This window comes from Drosophila biarmipes, unplaced genomic scaffold (assembly GCF_025231255.1).
Source record: "Drosophila biarmipes strain raj3 unplaced genomic scaffold, RU_DBia_V1.1 ptg000017l, whole genome shotgun sequence".
Classification (NCBI taxonomy): domain Eukaryota; kingdom Metazoa; phylum Arthropoda; class Insecta; order Diptera; family Drosophilidae; genus Drosophila; species Drosophila biarmipes.
The window spans coordinates 5,066,782-5,088,734 of record NW_026114535.1 but is presented as its reverse complement, the minus strand read 5'-3'; the positions used below and the strand labels follow the sequence as shown (position 1 = coordinate 5,088,734).

Below are 21,953 nucleotides of genomic sequence, written 5' to 3'. Positions count from 1 at the left end.
GACAACATATCGCACCATCCAAAAAATCGATCGATCAGAAAGCACGCTCATATGAATAAAGTTCACGTAACAATCGGCAAAAAAGAACCAGAAAACATTGAACGAAATAAATAAATTTTCGTTGGTCACAAATACATTAAAAAAATATGCTAAATTATTTTTAAAAATAGGCTAGATTTATGGCTATAGGCTATTTACAAATTTTATAGGCTAGATCATTAAAAAATTGGCTAGATCTAGCCTGAAATATGCTAAACTGGCAACACTGGTTGGGTGTGTTGAGAAATCGAAGTTAGCTTCGAACTTAACATTCAAGAGGCTGGTTCCGGCGAAGCAAGTGCTTTATTCAGGCTAGACATTTATTTTAGGCTAGAAACAAAATTCAACTGAAATGTAGTTGCCTCATCAAAACCTCATCAAAACATCAAATTGATTGCTATAAAAAATAGTTATCCACGCCCATAGATTCTACGCCATAGCAATGACGTCATAGCAACCCTTTAGTTCTACAGTAGTCTCGCCGCAGAATGTCAGACGAAAAAACTTTTTTCTGCCAAAAACTGTATGCCGCTGTCTATGTTAGCAAAGAAACCGGCGCAGCGTAAAAGAGTTTTGAAATAAGCGCTCGTGGAGGAGAAACAGATCTTCGGAGATTTCTCTCTTTCTGTTTCTTATAATCTGCCTGGCCGCGGCTCTCAGAGAGACAACCTTCGACCGGGTTATTTTTTTGCGTCTCTCCGATAGGTTCAGAAAGAAACCAAAAGAAGAAAAAAGCCTGAAACATTCTGTTGACAGGTCACAGGCCATACAACAATTGACTAAAAGGAACAAGTGAAATCCGGAAATGAAGGCCAGGTAACGAAAAAGCCATTTATGCATGTCTGTGTGCGATTCTTTGTGAAACGTATCTGGTTTTTCTTTTTGGTCTCTCAAATACTTTTTATTTTTATCACAAATTTTAAAATTATAAAAAAATAATAACTTTTATAACAGTCTCATAGCAAATTATAACCCAAATCTAAAAAAGAAAATTGCAAAAGCGCTTTTCCGCCAATCTACATTTTCAATTTTTATAAAAAATTAGTTTAATGTTCCAAACATTATTTTTGTTGAAATGTAAATTTTATAAATTAGTGAAACTGTTGATATTAAGATAAACAAATCAAAATAGTCTTTTCTTGTATTTTTTAAATATTCGTAATGATTTTTGTTTTCACCATTCTACACGCTACTTTGAGACTCAAAGTATTGTAGGTTTGTCCCAAATTTATGTTTCCTAGCAGCCCCGCGACCCAAAAAATGCTGCATTTCCGATTGGGAAAAATTCGAATACCGTCTCATCTTTCGTAGATTTTTTATGATTTTTTAATTAAGTGGGTTAATTTTTAATTAAGTGGATTAATTAATTAATTAACCATTTAACATTAACCATCTCCTGTAAGTCGACATCGTCGTCGCTCGCACTCAAATCCCGTTTAATGTGCTGATAGTAAAAAGTATTTCTGAAAATTTACAGAAAACGAACTGTTTATTTTTGGTGGCAGTGCCGCTAGCTCAGTCTGCCTCAGGGCAGAGTACCCCTATTGCCACAGCTCGAAACATAAAAAAAATTGACAAATCCGCGGTCTCGCATCACTGAAACTATCGGACATCTCTAAGAACAAAACGTAAACAAAGGTAAATGTTTACAAACATCGACAGAGATTTGGGTTTTATTTGGTTTTATTTTGATTTCGGCCAAGCGCTCCCTCCCTACGAAAGGTACCCTCTATATGCTGCTGGGCACCACCCAAACTTGGCCGGACGGCGCCCCTTCTCGCGACTACGGCGGCTCCATCTTCCCCACTGGGACAATTTACTCACACATGGTGGATTTTACAAACATTTAATATTTGGTATGTACAATAATTTATATGCATCTTCCTCCTAACCGATCTATCCTTTCTTGCCTTCAAGACAAAGACTTGGCCACCGTCTTCAGGACTTAATCGGTCAAAGCCGAGGATCTGTTTTGATGAAAACGCAGGGAAGAACGGAGCTTCGCCTGTGGCCGAGTGCATAGTGTTTCGGATGGCCACCTCAATCTCCGGCAGATGTGCATCCCATTCTCGATGATCCTCGTCTAAGACGCTGCGAATTGCGGCCAAGACGTTTCTTTTTACCCTCTTCGCAGCATTGCTCTGTGGTGAGTATACTGAAGTCTTCAGGTGCTGAATACCGAGCCATCCATAATTTCTCAAATGCCTTGGATGCGAACTGCTTATCGTTGTCCAAATGTATCGTTTCAGGCACTCCAAACTTCTGAAATACCTCGTTTACCGAGATGTTTACTACGTTCGTTGCCGTCGGCTCCTTTGGACTCCTTACACACATTGCAACTACAGACGTCTTCCCGCACCTGGAGTCATCCCTGGCCAATAGAATAGAAGAAGGTCTTCATCATTCCACCATTACCAGGCTTGGAGCCCGCTCTATCAGGCAGTGCGCAAGGATTTGCGGGATCCTAAGCTTCTATTCGAATCCTTCCAATTCCTCGTCCATTTTCGAATTGCTCATGCGCTTGAAGATTATTCCGTCCTCCACTTTCTGGTCTGGTAAGTGTTCCTTGTTAGACACCACATCCTGCACTAATTCCGTGTAATCTTCCGCAGCAAATTCAGTCATCTTGAATCCTAGTAACTCCGACGGATCTATTCGGATCTCCTCAATGATGCAGGATAGGGTGTCGGCGACAACGTTCTCGCTGCCTTTGCGATGTTCAGTGCTGAAATCGTAGCCCTGCAGCTGGAGAGACCACCTTGCGAATCGCCCGGACAGATCCTTCATCGTCATCAACCACTTAAGGCTGGAGTGATCAAGTGAACGGCATCCCATTCACGTACGGTTTGAACTTCAGGATGGCTAGAAGGTCGCCAGACACTCCTTTTCAGTGACCGAGTAATTCACCTGGTGATTGTTCATCTTGGCTGAGAAGAACGCGATGGTTGCTCGTCTCCATCCTGGTTCCGCTGAAACAATACCGCGCCAACGCCAACGTGAAATGCGTCGCACTGGATGTATAAATATTTCTTGAAATTCGCGTGAACCAGGACCGGAGCGCTCATGAAGGTCAGCTACTACCTGTGGGACGCTGGGACTTAGGACGAACTTTGCGTTTAGCAAAGCTACGCTGGCTAGCGTATGGAAATTCTTGACAAACCGTCAATACCATCCCGCTGTACCCATGAAGGCTCGTAATTACTTCATGGATTTCGGGTAGGGCATCTTCTGAATCGCCGAAACTCGTCCAGGATCCATCCGAAGCAGTCTACCTCCGACTATAAACCCAAGGTAAATCAGCGATTTGAAGCAAAACTTGGACTTCTTTAACCCAATGGTCAATCCGGCTGATTTCAGACTGTGGGCTACTCGACGCAAGTACTTCAGGTGCGTCTGAAAATCTGGAGTGAGAATTAGCAAGTCGTCCAAATACACGAAAACGTTGGATCTAAGCTCCGCTGTCATCACCCGATCCATAAGCAGCACCAAGCGTTGTGCCGCGTTGCACAGCCCGATTGGCATCATTCGAAACTGGTACAACGGTCTGAATGGAACCGTGAATGCAGTGTACTCTTGACGCCTCTCGCCACTGGCTTCCCTACAACGGTTGGAGCTAATCAGAACGCCTGCCAGAAGTCGACTCCGAAGTACACACTTTGCTCCAAGTATGGGCAAAGGTAGAACGTGAACGGCTTACTTACGCCTTTGTACTTTACAGGCAGCTCCACGCGTCCGTTAATGGATCGGTCCTCACCAGAAGCCGTCCGGACTATGGAAAAGTACAATTGGACCGCAACTCCCAGCGTTTCCACCAGCTCTCGACAACCGTTGCCCTCACTCACTGTTTTCCAACCAAGCATCGCGAAATAATTGTTTGTAAATGACTTTCGGCATTTTGGCACGTACGCTTTGATTCAATTTTATTTCACAATTAATTATTAGAGATCACATAACATAATGCGACAACATATCGCACCATCCAAAAAATCGATCGATCAGAAAGCACGATCATATGAATAAAGTTCACGTAACAATCGGCAAAAAAGATCCAGCAAAACATAGAACACCAAAAATAAAATTTTTCGTTGGTCACAAATACATTAAAAAAATATGCTAAATTATTTTTAAAAATAGGCTAGATTTATGGCTATAGGCTATTTACAAATTTTATAGGCCAGATCATTTAAAAATAGGCTAGATCTAGCCTGAAATAGGCTAAACTGGCAACACTGGTTGGGTGTGTTGAGAAATCGAAGTTAGCTTCGAACTTAACCTTCAAGAGGCTGGTTCGGGCGAAGCAAGTGCTTTATTTAGGCTAGGAATTTATTTTAGGCTAGAAACGAAATTCAACTGAAATGTAGTTGCCTCATCAAAACCTATTGATTGCTATAAAAAAAAGTTATCCACGCCCACAGATTCTACGCCCTAGCAATGACGTCATAGCAACCCTTTAGTTCTGCAGTAGTCTCGCCGTGTAATGTCAGACGCCAAAAACTTTTTTTCTGCCAAAAACTGTATGCCGCTGTCGATGTTAGCAAAGAAACCGGCGCAGCGTAAAAGAGTTTTGAAATAAGCGCTCGTGGAGGAGAAACAGATCGTCGGAGATTTCTTTTTTTCAGTGTCTTATAATCTGCCTGCCCGCGGCTCTCAGAGAGACAACCTTCGGCCGGTCTATTTTTTTGCGTCTCTCCGATAGGTTCAGAAAGAAACCAAAAGAAGAAAAAAGCGTGAAACATTCTGTTTCAGTTATGAAACGAAAAACCGCAGGCTGTTTAAATTGTGCCCTGCAACACATTTTAATTTATTAATAAAAGGGCTTTTTATTAAAAATTTCCGAAGTGATTTCACTTGGGAAGTGTCACTTGCATGTGACAGGCCATACAACTAAAAGGAACAAGTAAAATCCGGAAATGAAAGGTAGGCAACGAAAAAGCCATTTATGCATGTCTGTGTGCGATTCTTTGTGAAACGTATCTGGTTTTTCTTTTTGGTCTCTCAAATACTTTTTATTTTTATCACAAATTTTAAAAATATAAAAAAATAATAACTTTTATAACAGTCTCATAGCATATTATAATATATGGGTTGATGCTGCGCCTTTTAAAAGATTTAACATTTACCATTTAACATTAACCATCTCCTACAGGAGACTTACAAGTCGACATCGTCGTCGCTCGCACTCAAATCCCGTTTAATGTGCTGATAGTAAAAAGTATTTCTGAAAATTTACAGAAAGCGAACTGTTTATTTTTGGTGGCAGTGCCGCTAGCTCAGTCTGCCTCAGGGCAGAGTACCCCTATTGCCACAGCTCGAAACATAAAAAAAAATCGACAAATCCGCGGTCTCGCATCACTGAAACTATCGGACATCTCTAAGAACAAAACGTAAACAAAGGTAAATGTTTACAAACATCGACAGAGATTTGGGTTTTATTTGGTTTTATTTTGATTTCGGCCAAGCGCTCCCTCCCTACGAAAGGTACCCTCTATATGCTGCTGGGCACCACCCAAACTTGGTCGGACGGCGCCCCTCCTCGCGACTACGGCGGCTCCATCTCCCCCACTGGGACAATTTACTCACACATGGTGGATTTTACAAACATTTAATATTTGGTATGTACAATAATTTATATGCATCTTCCTCCTAACCGATCTATCCTTTCTTGCCTTCAAGACAAAGACTTGGCCACCGTCTTCAGGACTTAATCGGTCAAAGCCGAGGATCTGTTTTGATGAAAAAGGCTACAGGCACCTCGGAAAGTTGTGCTCTACCAGTCATGTATTGGTAGAGCTCGCATGGAAAAGCGGCCCTCAAAAAGTACACACGCAGGGATGGCCACCTCAATCTCCGGCAGATGTGCATCCCATTCTCGATGATCCTCGTCTAAGACGCTGCGAATTGCGGCCAAGACGTTTCTGTTTAGCCTCTTCGCAGCATTGCTCTGTGGTGAGTATACTGAAGTCTTCAGGTGCTGAATACCGAGCCATCCATAATTTCTCAAATGCCTTGGATACGAACTGCTTATCGTTGTCCAAATGTATCGTTTCAGGCACTCCAAACTTCTGAAATACCTCGTTTACCGAGATGTTTACTACGTTCGTTGCCGTCGGCTCCTTTGGACTCCTTACACACATCGCAACTACAGACGTCTTCCCGCACCTGGATAGTCATCCCTGGCCAATAGAATAGAAGAAGTCTTCATCATTCCACCATTACCAGCCTTGGAGCCCGCTCTATCAGGCAGTGCGCAAGGATTTGCGGGATCCTCAGCTTCCAATTCCTCGTCCATTTTCGAATTGCTCATGCGCTTGAAGATTATTCCGTCCTCCACTTTCTGGTCTGGTAAGTGTTCCTTGTTAGACACCACATCCTGCACTAATTCCGTGTAATCTTCCGCAGCAAATTCAGTCATCTCGAATCCTAGTAACTCCGACGGATCTATTCGGATCTCCTCAATGATGCAGGATAGGGTGTCGGCGACAACGTTCTCGCTGCATTAGCGATGTTCAGTGCTGAAATCATAGCCCTGCAGCTGGAGAGACCACCTTGCGAATCGTCCGGACAGATCCTTTATCGTCATCAACCACTTAAGGCTGGAGTGATCAGTGATACAAGTGAACGGCATCCCATTCACGTACGGTTTGAACTTCAGGATGGCTAGAAGGTCGCCAGACACTCCTTTTCAGTGACCGAGTAATTCACCTGGTGATTGTTCATCTTGGCTGAGAAGAACGCGATGGTTGCTCGTCTCCATCCTGGTTCCGCTGAAACAATACCGCGCCAACGCCAACGTGAAATGCGTCGCACTGGATGTATAAATATTTCTTGAAATTCGCGTGAACCAGGACCGGAGCGCTCATGAAGGTCAGCTACTACCTGTGGGACACTGGGACTTAGGACGAACTTTGCGTTTAGCAAAGCTATCCTTTCTTGCCTTTCTTGCCTTCAAGACAAAGACTTGGCCACCGTCTTCAGGACTTAATCGGACAAAGCCGAGGATCTGTTTTGATGAAAAAGGCTACAGGCACCTCGGAAAGTTGTGCTCTACCAGTCATGTATTGGTAGAGCTCGCATGGAAAAGCGGCCCTCAAAAAGTACACACGCAGGGATGGCCACCTCAATCTCCGGCAGATGTGCATCCCATTCTCGATGATCCTCGTCTAAGACGCTGCGAATTGCGGCCAAGACGTTTCTGTTTAGCCTCTTCGCAGCATTGCTCTGTGGTGAGTATACTGAAGTCTTCAGGTGCTGAATACCGAGCCATCCATAATTTCTCAAATGCCTTGGATACGAACTGCTTATCGTTGTCCAAATGTATCGTTTCAGGCACTCCAAACTTCTGAAATACCTCGTTTATCAAGATGTTTACTACGTTCGTTGCCGTCGGCTCCTTTGGACTCCTTACACACATCGCAACTACAGACGTCTTCCCGCACCTGGATAGTCATCCCTGGCCAATAGAATAGAAGAAGTCTTCATCATTCCACCATTACCAGCCTTGGAGCCCGCTCTATCAGGCAGTGCGCAAGGATTTGCGGGATCCTCAGCTTCCAATTCCTCGTCCATTTCCGAATTGCTCATGCGCTTGAAGATTATTCCGTCCTCCACTTTCTGGTCTGGTAAGTGTTCCTTGTTAGACACCACATCCTGCACTAATTCCGTGTAATCTTCCGCAGCAAATTCAGTCATCTCGAATCCTAGTAACTCCGACGGATCTATTCGGATCTCCTCAATGATGCAGGATAGGGTGTCGGCGACAACGTTCTCGCTGCCTTTGCGATGTTCAGTGCTGAAATCGTAGCCCTGCAGCTGGAGAGACCACCTTGCGAATCGTCCGGACAGATCCTTTATCGTCATCAACCACTTAAGGCTGGAGTGATCAGTGATACAAGTGAACGGCATCCCATTCACGTACGGTTTGAACTTCAGGATGGCTAGAAGGTCGCCAGACACTCCTTTTCAGTGACCGAGTAATTCACCTGGTGATTGTTCATCTTGGCTGAGAAGAACGCGATGGTTGCTCGTCTCCATCCTGGTTCCGCTGAAACAATACCGCGCCAACGCCAACGTGAAATGCGTCGCACTGGATGTATAAATATTTCTTGAAATTCGCGTGAACCAGGACCTGTGGGACACTGGTACTTAGGACGAACTTTGCGTTTAGCAAAGCTACGCTGGCTAGCGTATGGAAATTCTTGACAAACCGTCAATACCATCCCGCTGTACCCATGAAGGCTCGTAATTACTTCATGGATTTCGGGTAGGGCATCTTCTGAATCGCCGAAACTCGTCCAGGATCCATCCGAAGCAGTCTACCTCCGACTATAAACCCAAGGTAAGTCAGCGATTTGAAGCAAAACTTGGACTTCTTTAACCCAATGGTCAATCCGGCTGATTTCAGACTGTGGGCTACTCGACGCAAGTTCTTCAGGTGCGTCTGAAAATCTGGAGTGAGGATAAGCAAGTCGTCCAAATACACGAAAACGTTGGATCTAAGCTCCGCTGCTATCACCCGATCCATAAGCAGCACCAAGCGTTGTGCCGCGTTGGACAGCCCGATTGGCATCATTCGAACGCCTGCCAGAAGTCGACTCCGAAGTACACACTTTGCTCCAAGTACGGGCAAAGGTAGAACGTGAACGGCTTACTTACGCCTTTGTACTTCACAGGCAGATCAACGCGTCCGATAATGGATCGGTCCTCACCAGAAGCCGGCCGGACTATGGAAAAGTACAATTGGACCGTACCTCAAAGCGTTTTCACCAGCTCTCGACAACCGTTGCCCTCACTCACTGTTTTCCAACCAAGCATCGCGAAATAATTGTTTGTAAATGACTTTCGGCATTTTGGCACGTACGCTTTGATTCAATTTTATTTCACAATTAATTATTAGAGATCACATAACATAATGCGACAACATATCGCACCATCCAAAAAATCGATCGATCAGAAAGCACGATCATATGAATAAAGTTCACGTAACAATCGGCAAAAAAGAACCAGCAAAACATTGAACACCAAAAATAAAATTTTTCGTTGGTCACAAATACATTAAAAAAATATGCTAAATTATTTTTAAAAATAGGCTAGATTTATGGCTATAGGCTATTTACAAATTTTATAGGCCAGATCATTTAAAAATAGGCTAGATCTAGCCTGAAATAGGCTAAACTGGCAACACTGGTTGGGTGTGTTGAGAAATCGAAGTTAGCTTCGAACTTAACCTTCAAGAGGCTGGTTCGGGCGAAGCAAGTGCTTTATTTAGGCTAGGCATTTATTTTAGGCTAGAAACGAAATTCAACTGAAATGTAGTTGCCTCATCAAAACCTATTGATTGCTATAAAAAAAAGTTATCCAGGCCCACAGATTCTTCGCCCTAGCAATGACGTCATAGCAACCCTTTAGTTCTGCAGTAGTCTCGCCGTGTAATGTCAGACGCCAAAAACTTTTTTTCTGCCAAAAACTGTATGCCGCTGTCGATGTTAGCAAAGAAACCGGCGCAGCGTAAAAGAGTTTTGAAATAAGCGCTCGTGGAGGAGAAACAGATCGTCGGAGTTTTCTCTCTTTCTGTGTCTTATAATCTGCCTGCCTGCGGCTCTCAGAGAGACAACCTTCGGCCGGTCTATTTTTTTGCGTCTCTCCGATAGGTTCAGAAAGAAACCAAAAGAAGAAAAAAGCCTGAAACATTCTGTTTCAGTTATGAAACGAAAAACCGCAGGCTGTTTAAATTGTGCCCTGCAACACATTTTAATTTATTAATAAAAGGGCTTTTATTTAAAAATTTCCGAAGTGATTTCACTTGGGAAGTGTCACTTGCATGTGACAGGCCATACAACTAAAAGGAACAAGTAAAATCCGGAAATGAAAGGTAGGCAACGAAAAAGCCATTTATGCATGTCTGTGTGCGATTCTTTGTGAAACGTATCTGGTTTTTCTTTTTGGTCTCTCAAATACTTTTTATTTTTATCACAAATTTTAAAAATAATAACTTTTATAACAGTCTCATAGCATATTATAATATATGGGTTGATGCTGCGCCTTTTAAAAGATTTAACATTTACCATTTAACATTAACCATCTCCTACAGGAGAATTACAAGTCGACATCGTCGTCGCTCGCACTCAAATCCCGTTTAATGTGCTGATAGTAAAAAGTATTTCTGAAAATTTACAGAAAACGAACTGTTTATTTTTGGTGGCAGTGCCGCTAGCTCAGTCTGCCTCAGGGCAGAGTACCCCTATTGCCACAGCTCGAAACATAAAAAAAATCGACAAATCCGCGGTCTCGCATCACTGAAACTATCGGACATCTCTAAGAACAAAACGTAAACAAAGGTAAATGTTTACAAACATCGACAGAGATTTGGGTTTTATTTGGTTTTATTTTGATTTCGGCCAAGCGCTCCCTCCCTACGAAAGGTACCCTCTATATGCTGCTGGGCACCACCCAAACTTGGTCGGACGGCGCCCCTCCTCGCGACTACGGCGGCTCCATCTCCCCCACTGGGACAATTTACTCACACATGGTGGATTTTACAAACATTTAATATTTGGTATGTACAATAATTTATATGCATCATCCTCCTAACCGATCTATCCTTTCTTGCCTTCAAGACAAAGACTTGGCCACCGTCTTCAGGACTTAATCGGTCAAAGCCGGAAAGTTGTGCTCTACCAGTCATGTATTGGTAGAGCTCGCATGGAAAAGCGGCCCTCAAAAAGTACACACGCAGGGATGGCCACCTCAATCTCCGGCAGATGTGCATCCCATTCTCGATGATCCTCGTCTAAGACGCTGCGAATTGCGGCCAAGACGTTTCTGTTTAGCCTCTTCGCAGCATTGCTCTGTGGTGAGTATACTGAAGTCTTCAGGTGCTGAATACCGAGCCATCCATAATTTCTCAAATGCCTTGGATACGAACTGCTTATCGTTGTCCAAATGTATCGTTTCAGGCACTCCAAACTTCTGAAATACCTCGTTTACCAAGATGTTTACTACGTTCGTTGCCGTCGGCTCCTTTGGACTCCTTACACACATCGCAACTACAGACGTATTCCCGCACCTGGATAGTCATTCCTGGCCAATAGAATAGAAGAAGTCTTCATCATTCCACCATTACCAGCCTTGGAGCCCGCTCTATCAGGCAGTGCGCAAGGATTTGCGGGATCCTCAGCTTCCAATTCCTCGTCCATTTCCGAATTGCTCATGCGCTTGAAGATTATTCCGTCCTCCACTTTCTGGTCTGGAAAGTGTTCCTTGTTAGACACCACATCCTGCACTAATTCCGTGTAATCTTCCGCAGCAAATTCAGTCATCTCGAATCCTAGTAACTCCGACGGATCTATTCGGATCTCCTCAATGATGCAGGATAGGGTGTCGGCGACAACGTTCTCGCTGCCTTTGCGATGTTCAGTGCTGAAATCGTAGCCCTGCAGCTGGAGAGACCACCTTGCGAATCGTCCGGACAGATCCTTTATCGTCATCAACCACTTAAGGCTGGAGTGATCAGTGATACAAGTGAACGGCATCCCATTCACGTACGGTTTGAACTTCAGGATGGCTAGAAGGTCGCCAGACACTCCTTTTCAGTGACCGAGTAATTCACCTGGTGATTGTTCATCTTGGCTGAGAAGAACGCGATGGTTGTTCGTCTCCATCCTGGTTCCGCTGAAACAATACCGCGCCAACGCCAACGTGAAATGCGTCGCACTGGATGTATAAATATTTCCTGAAATTCGCGTGAACCAGGACCGGAGCGCTCATGAAGGTCAGCTACTACCTGTGGGACACTGGGACTTAGGACGAACTTTGCGTTTAGCAAAGCTACGCTGGCTAGCGTATGGAAATTCTTGACAAACCGTCAATACCATCCCGCTGTACCCATGAAGGCTCGTAATTACTTCATGGATTTCGGGTAGGGCATCTTCTGAATCGCCGAAACTCGTCCAGGATCCATCCGAAGCAGTCTACCTCCGACTATAAACCCAAGGTAAGTCAGCGATTTGAAGCAAAACTTGGACTTCTTTAACCCAATGGTCAATCCGGCTGATTTCAGACTGTGGGCTACTCGACGCAAGTTCTTCAGGTGCGTCTGAAAATCTGGAGTGAGGATAAGCAAGTCGTCCAAATACACGAAAACGTTGGATCTAAGCTCCGCTGCTATCACCCGATCCATAAGCAGCACCAAGCGTTGTGCCGCGTTGGACAGCCCGATTGGCATCATTCGAACGCCTGCCAGAAGTCGACTCCGAAGTACACACTTTGCTCCAAGTACGGGCAAAGGTAGAACGTGAACGGCTTACTTACGCCTTTGTACTTCACAGGCAGATCAACGCGTCCGATAATGGATCGGTCCTCACCAGAAGCCGTCCGGACTATGGAAAAGTACAATTGGACCGTACCTCAAAGCGTTTTCACCAGCTCTCGACAACCGTTGCCCTCACTCACTGTTTTCCAACCAAGCATCGCGAAATAATTGTTTGTAAATGACTTTCGGCATTTTGGCACGTACGCTTTGATTCAATTTTATTTCACAATTAATTATTAGAGATCACATAACATAATGCGACAACATATCGCACCATCCAAAAAATCGATCGATCAGAAAGCACGATCATATGAATAAAGTTCACGTAACAATCGGCAAAAAAGAACCAGCAAAACATTGAACACCAAAAATAAAATTTTTCGTTGGTCACAAATACATTAAAAAAATATGCTAAATTATTTTTAAAAATAGGCTAGATTTATGGCTATAGGCTATTTACAAATTTTATAGGCCAGATCATTTAAAAATAGGCTAGATCTAGCCTGAAATAGGCTAAACTGGCAACACTGGTTGGGTGTGTTGAGAAATCGAAGTTAGCTTCGAACTTAACCTTCAAGAGGCTGGTTCGGGCGAAGCAAGTGCTTTATTTAGGCTAGGCATTTATTTTAGGCTAGAAACGAAATTCAACTGAAATGTAGTTGCCTCATCAAAACCTATTGATTGCTATAAAAAAAAGTTATCCAGGCCCACAGATTCTTCGCCCTAGCAATGACGTCATAGCAACCCTTTAGTTCTGCAGTAGTCTCGCCGTGTAATGTCAGACGCCAAAAACTTTTTTTCTGCCAAAAACTGTATGCCGCTGTCGATGTTAGCAAAGAAACCGGCGCAGCGTAAAAGAGTTTTGAAATAAGCGCTCGTGGAGGAGAAACAGATCGTCGGAGTTTTCTCTCTTTCTGTGTCTTATAATCTGCCTGCCTGCGGCTCTCAGAGAGACAACCTTCGGCCGGTCTATTTTTTCGCGTCTCTCCGATAGGTTCAGAAAGAAACCAAAAGAAGAAAAAAGCCTGAAACATTCTGTTTCAGTTATGAAACGAAAAACCGCAGGCTGTTTAAATTGTGCCCTGCAACACATTTTAATTTATTAATAAAAGGGCTTTTATTTAAAAATTTCCGAAGTGATTTCACTTGGGAAGTGTCACTTGCATGTGACAGGCCATACAACTAAAAGGAACAAGTAAAATCCGGAAATGAAAGGTAGGCAACGAAAAAGCCATTTATGCATGTCTGTGTGCGATTCTTTGTGAAACGTATCTGGTTTTTCTTTTTGGTCTCTCAAATACTTTTTATTTTTATCACAAATTTTAAAAATAATAACTTTTATAACAGTCTCATAGCATATTATAATATATGGGTTGATGCTGCGCCTTTTAAAAGATTTAACATTTACCATTTAACATTAACCATCTCCTACAGGAGACTTACAAGTCGACATCGTCGTCGCTCGCACTCAAATCCCGTTTAATGTGCTGATAGTAAAAAGTATTTCTGAAAATTTACAGAAAACGAACTGTTTATTTTTGGTGGCAGTGCCGCTAGCTCAGTCTGCCTCAGGGCAGAGTACCCCTATTGCCACAGCTCGAAACATAAAAAAAATCGACAAATCCGCGGTCTCGCATCACTGAAACTATCGGACATCTCTAAGAACAAAACGTAAACAAAGGTAAATGTTTACAAACATCGACAGAGATTTGGGTTTTATTTGGTTTTATTTTGATTTCGGCCAAGCGCTCCCTCCCTACGAAAGGTACCCTCTATATGCTGCTGGGCACCACCCAAACTTGGTCGGACGGCGCCCCTCCTCGCGACTACGGCGGCTCCATCTCCCCCACTGGGACAATTTACTCACACATGGTGGATTTTACAAACATTTAATATTTGGTATGTACAATAATTTATATGCATCATCCTCCTAACCGATCTATCCTTTCTTGCCTTCAAGACAAAGACTTGGCCACCGTCTTCAGGACTTAATCGGTCAAAGCCGGAAAGTTGTGCTCTACCAGTCATGTATTGGTAGAGCTCGCATGGAAAAGCGGCCCTCAAAAAGTACACACGCAGGGATGGCCACCTCAATCTCCGGCAGATGTGCATCCCATTCTCGATGATCCTCGTCTAAGACGCTGCGAATTGCGGCCAAGACGTTTCTGTTTAGCCTCTTCGCAGCATTGCTCTGTGGTGAGTATACTGAAGTCTTCAGGTGCTGAATACCGAGCCATCCATAATTTCTCAAATGCCTTGGATACGAACTGCTTATCGTTGTCCAAATGTATCGTTTCAGGCACTCCAAACTTCTGAAATACCTCGTTTACCAAGATGTTTACTACGTTCGTTGCCGTCGGCTCCTTTGGACTCCTTACACACATCGCAACTACAGACGTATTCCCGCACCTGGATAGTCATTCCTGGCCAATAGAATAGAAGAAGTCTTCATCATTCCACCATTACCAGCCTTGGAGCCCGCTCTATCAGGCAGTGCGCAAGGATTTGCGGGATCCTCAGCTTCCAATTCCTCGTCCATTTCCGAATTGCTCATGCGCTTGAAGATTATTCCGTCCTCCACTTTCTGGTCTGGAAAGTGTTCCTTGTTAGACACCACATCCTGCACTAATTCCGTGTAATCTTCCGCAGCAAATTCAGTCATCTCGAATCCTAGTAACTCCGACGGATCTATTCGGATCTCCTCAATGATGCAGGATAGGGTGTCGGCGACAACGTTCTCGCTGCCTTTGCGATGTTCAGTGCTGAAATCGTAGCCCTGCAGCTGGAGAGACCACCTTGCGAATCGTCCGGACAGATCCTTTATCGTCATCAACCACTTAAGGCTGGAGTGATCAGTGATACAAGTGAACGGCATCCCATTCACGTACGGTTTGAACTTCAGGATGGCTAGAAGGTCGCCAGACACTCCTTTTCAGTGACCGAGTAATTCACCTGGTGATTGTTCATCTTGGCTGAGAAGAACGCGATGGTTGTTCGTCTCCATCCTGGTTCCGCTGAAACAATACCGCGCCAACGCCAACGTGAAATGCGTCGCACTGGATGTATAAATATTTCCTGAAATTCGCGTGAACCAGGACCGGAGCGCTCATGAAGGTCAGCTACTACCTGTGGGACACTGGGACTTAGGACGAACTTTGCGTTTAGCAAAGCTACGCTGGCTAGCGTATGGAAATTCTTGACAAACCGTCAATACCATCCCGCTGTACCCATGAAGGCTCGTAATTACTTCATGGATTTCGGGTAGGGCATCTTCTGAATCGCCGAAACTCGTCCAGGATCCATCCGAAGCAGTCTACCTCCGACTATAAACCCAATGTAAGTCAGCGATTTGAAGCAAAACTTGGACTTCTTTAACCCAATGGTCAATCCGGCTGATTTCAGACTGTGGGCTACTCGACGCAAGTTCTTCAGGTGCGTCTGAAAATCTGGAGTGAGGATTAGCAAGTCGTCCAAATACACGAAAACGTTGGATCTAAGCTCCGCTGCTATCACCCGATGCATAAGCAGCACCAAGCGTTGTGCCGCGTTGCACAGCCCGATTGGCATCATTCGAAACTGGTACAACGGTCTGAATGGAACCGTGAATGCAGTGTACTCTTGACGCCTCTCGCCACTGGCTTCCCTACAACGGTTGGAGCTAATCAGAACGCCTGCCAGAAGTCGACTCCGAAGTACACACTTTGCTCCAAGTACGGGCTTACTTACGCCTTTGTACTTCACAGGCAGCTCCACGCGTCCGATAATGGATCGGTCCTCACCAGAAGCCGTCCGGACTATGGAAAAGTACAATTGGACCGTACCTCAAAGCGTTTTCACCAGCTCTCGACAACCGTTGCCCTCACTCACTGTTTTCCAACCAAGCATCGCGAAATAATTGTTTGTAAATGACTTTCGGCATTTTGGCACGTACGCTTTGATTCAATTTTATTTCACAATTAATTATTAGAGATCACATAACATAATGCGACAACATATCGCACCATCCAAAAAATCGATCGATCAGAAAGCACGATCATATGAATAAAGTTCACGTAACAATCGGCAAAAAAGAACCAGCAAAACATTGAACACCAAAAATAAAATTTTTCGTTGGTCACAAATACATTAAAAAAATATGCTAAATTATTTTTAAAAATAGGCTAGATTTATGGCTATAGGCTATTTACAAATTTTATAGGCCAGATCATTTAAAAATAGGCTAGATCTAGCCTGAAATAGGCTAAACTGGCAACACTGGTTGGGTGTGTTGAGAAATCGAAGTTAGCTTCGAACTTAACCTTCAAGAGGCTGGTTCGGGCGAAGCAAGTGCTTTATTTAGGCTAGGCATTTATTTTAGGCTAGAAACGAAATTCAACTGAAATGTAGTTGCCTCATCAAAACCTATTGATTGCTATAAAAAAAAGTTATCCAGGCCCACAGATTCTTCGCCCTAGCAATGACGTCATAGCAACCCATTAGTTCTGCAGTAGTCTCGCCGTGTAATGTCAGACGCCAAAAACTTTTTTCTGCCAAAAACTGTATGCCGCTGTCGATGTTAGCAAAGAAACCGGCGCAGCGTAAAAGAGTTTTGAAATAAGCGCTCGTGGAGGAGAAACAGATCGTCGGAGATTTCTCTCTTTCTGTGTCTTATAATCTGCCTGCCTGCGGCTCTCAGAGAGACAACCTTCGGCCGGTCTATTTTTTTGCGTCTCTCCGATAGGTTCAGAAAGAAACCAAAAGAAGAAAAAAGCCTGAAACATTCTGTTTCAGTTATGAAACGAAAAACCGCAGGCTGTTTAAATTGTGCCCTGCAACACATTTTAATTTATTAATAAAAGGGCTTTTATTTAAAAATTTCCGAAGTGATTTCACTTGGGAAGTGTCACTTGCATGTGACAGGCCATACAACTAAAAGGAACAAGTAAAATCCGGAAATGAAAGGTAGGCAACGAAAAAGCCACAAATTTTAAAAATATAAAAAAATAATAACTTTTATAACAGTCTCATAGCATATTATAATATATGGGTTGATGCTGCGCCTTTTAAAAGATTTAACATTTACCATTTAACATTAACCATCTCCTACAGGAGACTTACAAGTCGACATCGTCGTCGCTCGCACTCAAATCCCGTTTAATGTGCTGATAGTAAAAAGTATTTCTGAAAATTTACAGAAAACGAACTGTTTATTTTTGGTGGCAGTGCCGCTAGCTCAGTCTGCCTCAGGGCAGAGTACCCCTATTGCCACAGCTCGAAACATAAAAAAAAATCGACAAATCCGCGGTCTCGCATCACTGAAACTATCGGACATCTCTAAGAACAAAACGTAAACAAAGGTAAATGTTTACAAACATCGACAGAGATTTGGGTTTTATTTGGTTTTATTTTGATTTCGGCCAAGCGCTCCCTCCCTACGAAAGGTACCCTCTATATGCTGCTGGGCACCACCCAAACTTGGTCGGACGGCGCCCCTCCTCGCGACTACGGCGGCTCCATCTCCCCCACTGGGACAATTTACTCACACATGGCGGATTTTACAAACATTTAATATTTGGTATGTACAATAATTTATATGCATCTTCCTCCTAACCGATCTATCCTTTCTTGCCTTCAAGACAAAGACTTGGCCACCGTCTTCAGGACTTAATCGGTCAAAGCCGAGGATCTGTTTTGATGAAAAAGGCTACAGGCACCTCGGAAAGTTGTGCTCTACCAGTCATGTATTGGTAGAGCTCGCATGGAAAAGCGGCCCTCAAAAAGTACACACGCAGGGATGGCCACCTCAATCTCCGGCAGATGTGCATCCCATTCTCGATGATCCTCGTCTAAGACGCTGCGAATTGCGGCCAAGACGTTTCTGTTTAGCCTCTTCGCAGCATTGCTCTGTGGTGAGTATACTGAAGTCTTCAGGTGCTGAATACCGAGCCATCCATAATTTCTCAAATGCCTTGGATACGAACTGCTTATCGTTGTCCAAATGTATCGTTTCAGGCACTCCAAACTTCTGAAATACCTCGTTTACCAAGATGTTTACTACGTTTGTTGCCGTCGGCTCCTTTGGACTCCTTACACACATCGCAACTACAGACGTCTTCCCGCACCTGGATAGTCATCCCTGGCCAATAGAATAGAAGAAGTCTTCATCATTCCACCATTACCAGCCTTGGAGCCCGCTCTATCAGGCAGTGCGCAAGGATTTGCGGGATCCTCAGCTTCCAATTCCTCGTCCATTTCCGAATTGCTCATGCGCTTGAAGATTATTCCGTCCTCCACTTTCTGGTCTGGTAAGTGTTCCTTGTTAGACACCACATCCTGCACTAATTCCGTAGTATAATGCTAGTAACTCCGACGGATCTATCCAGATCTCCTCAATGATGCAGGATAGGGTGTCGGCGACAACGTTCTCGCTGCCTTTGCGATGTTCAGTGCTGAAATCGTAGCCCTGCAGCTGGAAAGACCACCTTGTGAATCGTCCGGACAGATCCTTCATCGTCATCAACCACTTAAGGCTGGCAGACACTCCTTTTCCGTGACCGAGTAATGGTGATTGGTGATTGTTCATCTTGGCTGAGAAGAACGCGATGGTTGCTCGTCTCCATCCTGGTTCCGCTGAAACAATACCGCGCCAACGCCAACGTGAAATGCGTCGCACTGGATGTATAAATATTTCTTGAAATTCGCGGGAACCAGGACCGGAGCGCTCATGAAGGTCAGCTACTACCTGTGGGACGCTGGGACTTAGGACGAACTTTGCATTTAGCAAAGCTACGCTGGCTAGCGTATGGAAATTCTTGACAAACCGTCAATACCATCCCGCTGTACCCATGAAGGCTCGTAATTACTTCATGGATTTCGGGTAGGGCATCTTCTGAATCGCCGAAACTCGTCCAGGATCCATCCGAAGCAGTCTACCTCCGACTATAAACCCAAGGTAAGTCAGCGATTTGAAGCAAAACTTGGACTTCTTTAACCCAATGGTCAATCCGGCTGATTTCAGACTGTGGGCTACTCGACGCAAGTACTTCAGGTGCGTCTGAAAATCTGGAGTGAGGATTAGCAAGTCGTCCAAATACACGAAAACGTTGGATCTAAGCTCCGCTGCTATCACCCGATCCATAAGCAGCACCAAGCGTTGTGCCGCGTTGCACAGCCCGATTGGCATCATTCGAAACTGGTACAACGGTCTGAATGGAACCGTGAATGCAGTGTACTCTTGACGCCTCTCGCCACTGGCTTCCCTACAACGGTTGGAGCTAATCAGAACGCCTGCCAGAAGTCGACTCCGAAGTACACACTTTGCTCCAAGTACGGGCTTACTTACGCCTTTGTACTTCACAGGCAGCTCCACGCGTCCGATAATGGATCGGTCCTCACCAGAAGCCGTCCGGACTATGGAAAAGTACAATTGGACCGTACCTCAAAGCGTTTTCACCAGCTCTCGACAACCGTTGCCCTCACTCACTGTTTTCCAACCAAGCATCGCGAAATAATTGTTTTTAAATGACTTTCGGCATTTTGGCACGTACGCTTTGATTCAATTTTATTTCACAATTAATTATTAGAGATCACATAACATAATGCGACAACATATCGCACCATCCAAAAAATCGATCGATCAGAAAGCACGATCATATGAATAAAGTTCACGTAACAATCGGCAAAAAAAGAACCAGCAAAACATTGAACACCAAAAATAAAATTTTTCGTTGGTCACAAATACATTAAAAAAATATGCTAAATTACTTTTAAAAATAGGCTAGATTTATGGCTATAGGCTATTTACAAATTTTATAGGCCAGATCATTTAAAAATAGGCTAGATCTAGCCTGAAATAGGCTAAACTGGCAACACTGCTTGCGTGTGTTGAGAAATCGAAGTTAGCTTCGAACTTAACCTTCAAGAGGCTGGTTCGGGCGAAGCAAGTGCTTTATTTAGGCTAGGGATTTATTTTAGGCTGGAAACGAAATTCAACTGAAATGTAGTTGCCTCATCAAAACCTATTGATTGCTATAAAAAAAGTTATCCACGCCCACAGATTCTACGCCCTAGCAATGACGTCATAGCAACCCTTTATTTCTGCAGTAGTCTCGCCGTGTAATGTTAGGCGACAAAAACTTTTTTTCTGCCAAAAACTGTATGCCGCTGTCGATGTTAGCAAAGAAACCGGCGCAGCGTAAAAGAGTTTTGAATAAGCGCTCGTGGAGGAGAAACAGATCTTCGGAGATTTCTCTCTTTCTGTGTCTTATAATCTGCCTGCCCGCGGCTCTCAGAGAGACAACCTTCGGCCGGTCTATTTTTTTGCGTCTCTCCGATAGGTTCAGAAAGAAACCAAAAGAAGAAAAAAGCCTGAAACATTCTGTTTCAGTTATGAAACGAAAAACCGCAGGCTGTTTAAATTGTGCCCTGCAACACATTTTAATTTATTAATAAAAGGGCTTTTTATTAAAAATTTCCGAAGTGATTTCACTTGGGAAGTGTCACTTGCATGTGACAGGCCATACAACTAAAAGGAACAAGTAAAATCCGGAAATGAAAGGTAGGCAACGAAAAAGCCATTTATGCATGTCTGTGTGCGATTCTTTGTGAAACGTATCTGGTTTTTCTTTTTGGTCTCTCAAATACTTTTTATTTTTATCACAAATTTTAAAAATATAAAAAAATAATAACTTTTATAACAGTCTCATAGCATATTATAATATATGGGTTGATGCTGCGCCTTTTAAAAGATTTAACATTAACCATCTCCTACAGGAGACGTACAAGTCGACATCGTCGTCGCTCGCACTCAAATCCCGTTTAATGTGCTGATAGTAAAAAGTATTTCTGAAAATTTACAGAAAACGAACTGTTTATTTTTGGTGGCAGTGCCGCTAGCTCAGTCTGCCTCAGGGCAGAGTACCCCTATTGCCACAGCTCGAAACATAAAAAAAAATCGACAAATCCGCGGTCTCGCATCACTGAAACTATCGGACATCTCTAAGAAGAAAACGTAAACAAAGGTAAATGTTTACAAAAATCGACAGAGATTTGGGTTTTATTTGGTTTTATTTTGATTTCGGCCAAGCGCTCCCTCCCTACGAAAGGTACCCTCTATATGCTGCTGGGCACCACCCAAACTTGGTCGGACGGCGCCCCTCCTCGCGACTACGGCGGCTCCATCTCCCCCACTGGGACAATTTACTCACACATGGTGGATTTTACAAACATTTAATATTTGGTATGTACAATAATTTATATGCATCTTCCTCCTAACCGATCTATCCTTTCTTGCCTTCAAGACAAAGACTTGGCCACCGTCTTCAGGACTTAATCGGTCAAAGCCGAGGATCTGTTTTGATGAAAAAGGCTACAGGCACCTCGGAAAGTTGTGCTCTACCAGTCATGTATTGGTAGAGCTCGCATGGAAAAGCGGCCCTCAAAAAGTACACACGCAGGGATGGCCACCTCAATCTCCGGCAGATGTGCATCCCATTCTCGATGATCCTCGTCTAAGACGCTGCGAATTGCGGCCAAGACGTTTCTGTTTAGCCTCTTCGCAGCATTGCTCTGTGGTGAGTATACTGAAGTCTTCAGGTGCTGAATACCGAGCCATCCATAATTTCTCAAA

The 21,953-nt window shown here is 43.9% G+C and overlaps 2 long non-coding RNA genes across 4 annotated transcripts; both read left to right on the top strand.

Moving 5' to 3' along the window:
- Nucleotides 1-330: 330 nt before the first annotated feature.
- Nucleotides 331-4,124, top strand: LOC127012067 (uncharacterized). The gene is made up of 8 exons (XR_007765513.1): nucleotides 331-855; nucleotides 1,517-1,677; nucleotides 1,743-1,895; nucleotides 1,957-2,185; nucleotides 2,289-2,594; nucleotides 2,652-3,330; nucleotides 3,397-3,704; nucleotides 3,758-4,124. It is a non-coding gene; the product is annotated as an uncharacterized LOC127012067 (long non-coding RNA).
- A 5,703-nt stretch (nucleotides 4,125-9,827) lies between these two features.
- On the top strand, nucleotides 9,828-20,092 carry LOC122818930 (uncharacterized). Of its 3 annotated transcripts, none has more exons than XR_007765515.1 (6): nucleotides 9,828-9,907; nucleotides 13,781-14,245; nucleotides 14,307-14,542; nucleotides 18,338-18,630; nucleotides 18,676-19,277; nucleotides 19,344-20,092. It is a non-coding gene; the product is annotated as an uncharacterized LOC122818930 (long non-coding RNA). The 3 variants fall into 3 exon arrangements; XR_007765514.1 differs by lacking the exon at nucleotides 9,828-9,907 and adding an exon at nucleotides 13,482-13,561; XR_007765516.1 differs by lacking the exons at nucleotides 9,828-9,907; nucleotides 13,781-14,245; nucleotides 14,307-14,542 and adding an exon at nucleotides 18,127-18,234.
- The last annotated feature ends 1,861 nt before the right edge of the window (nucleotides 20,093-21,953 follow it).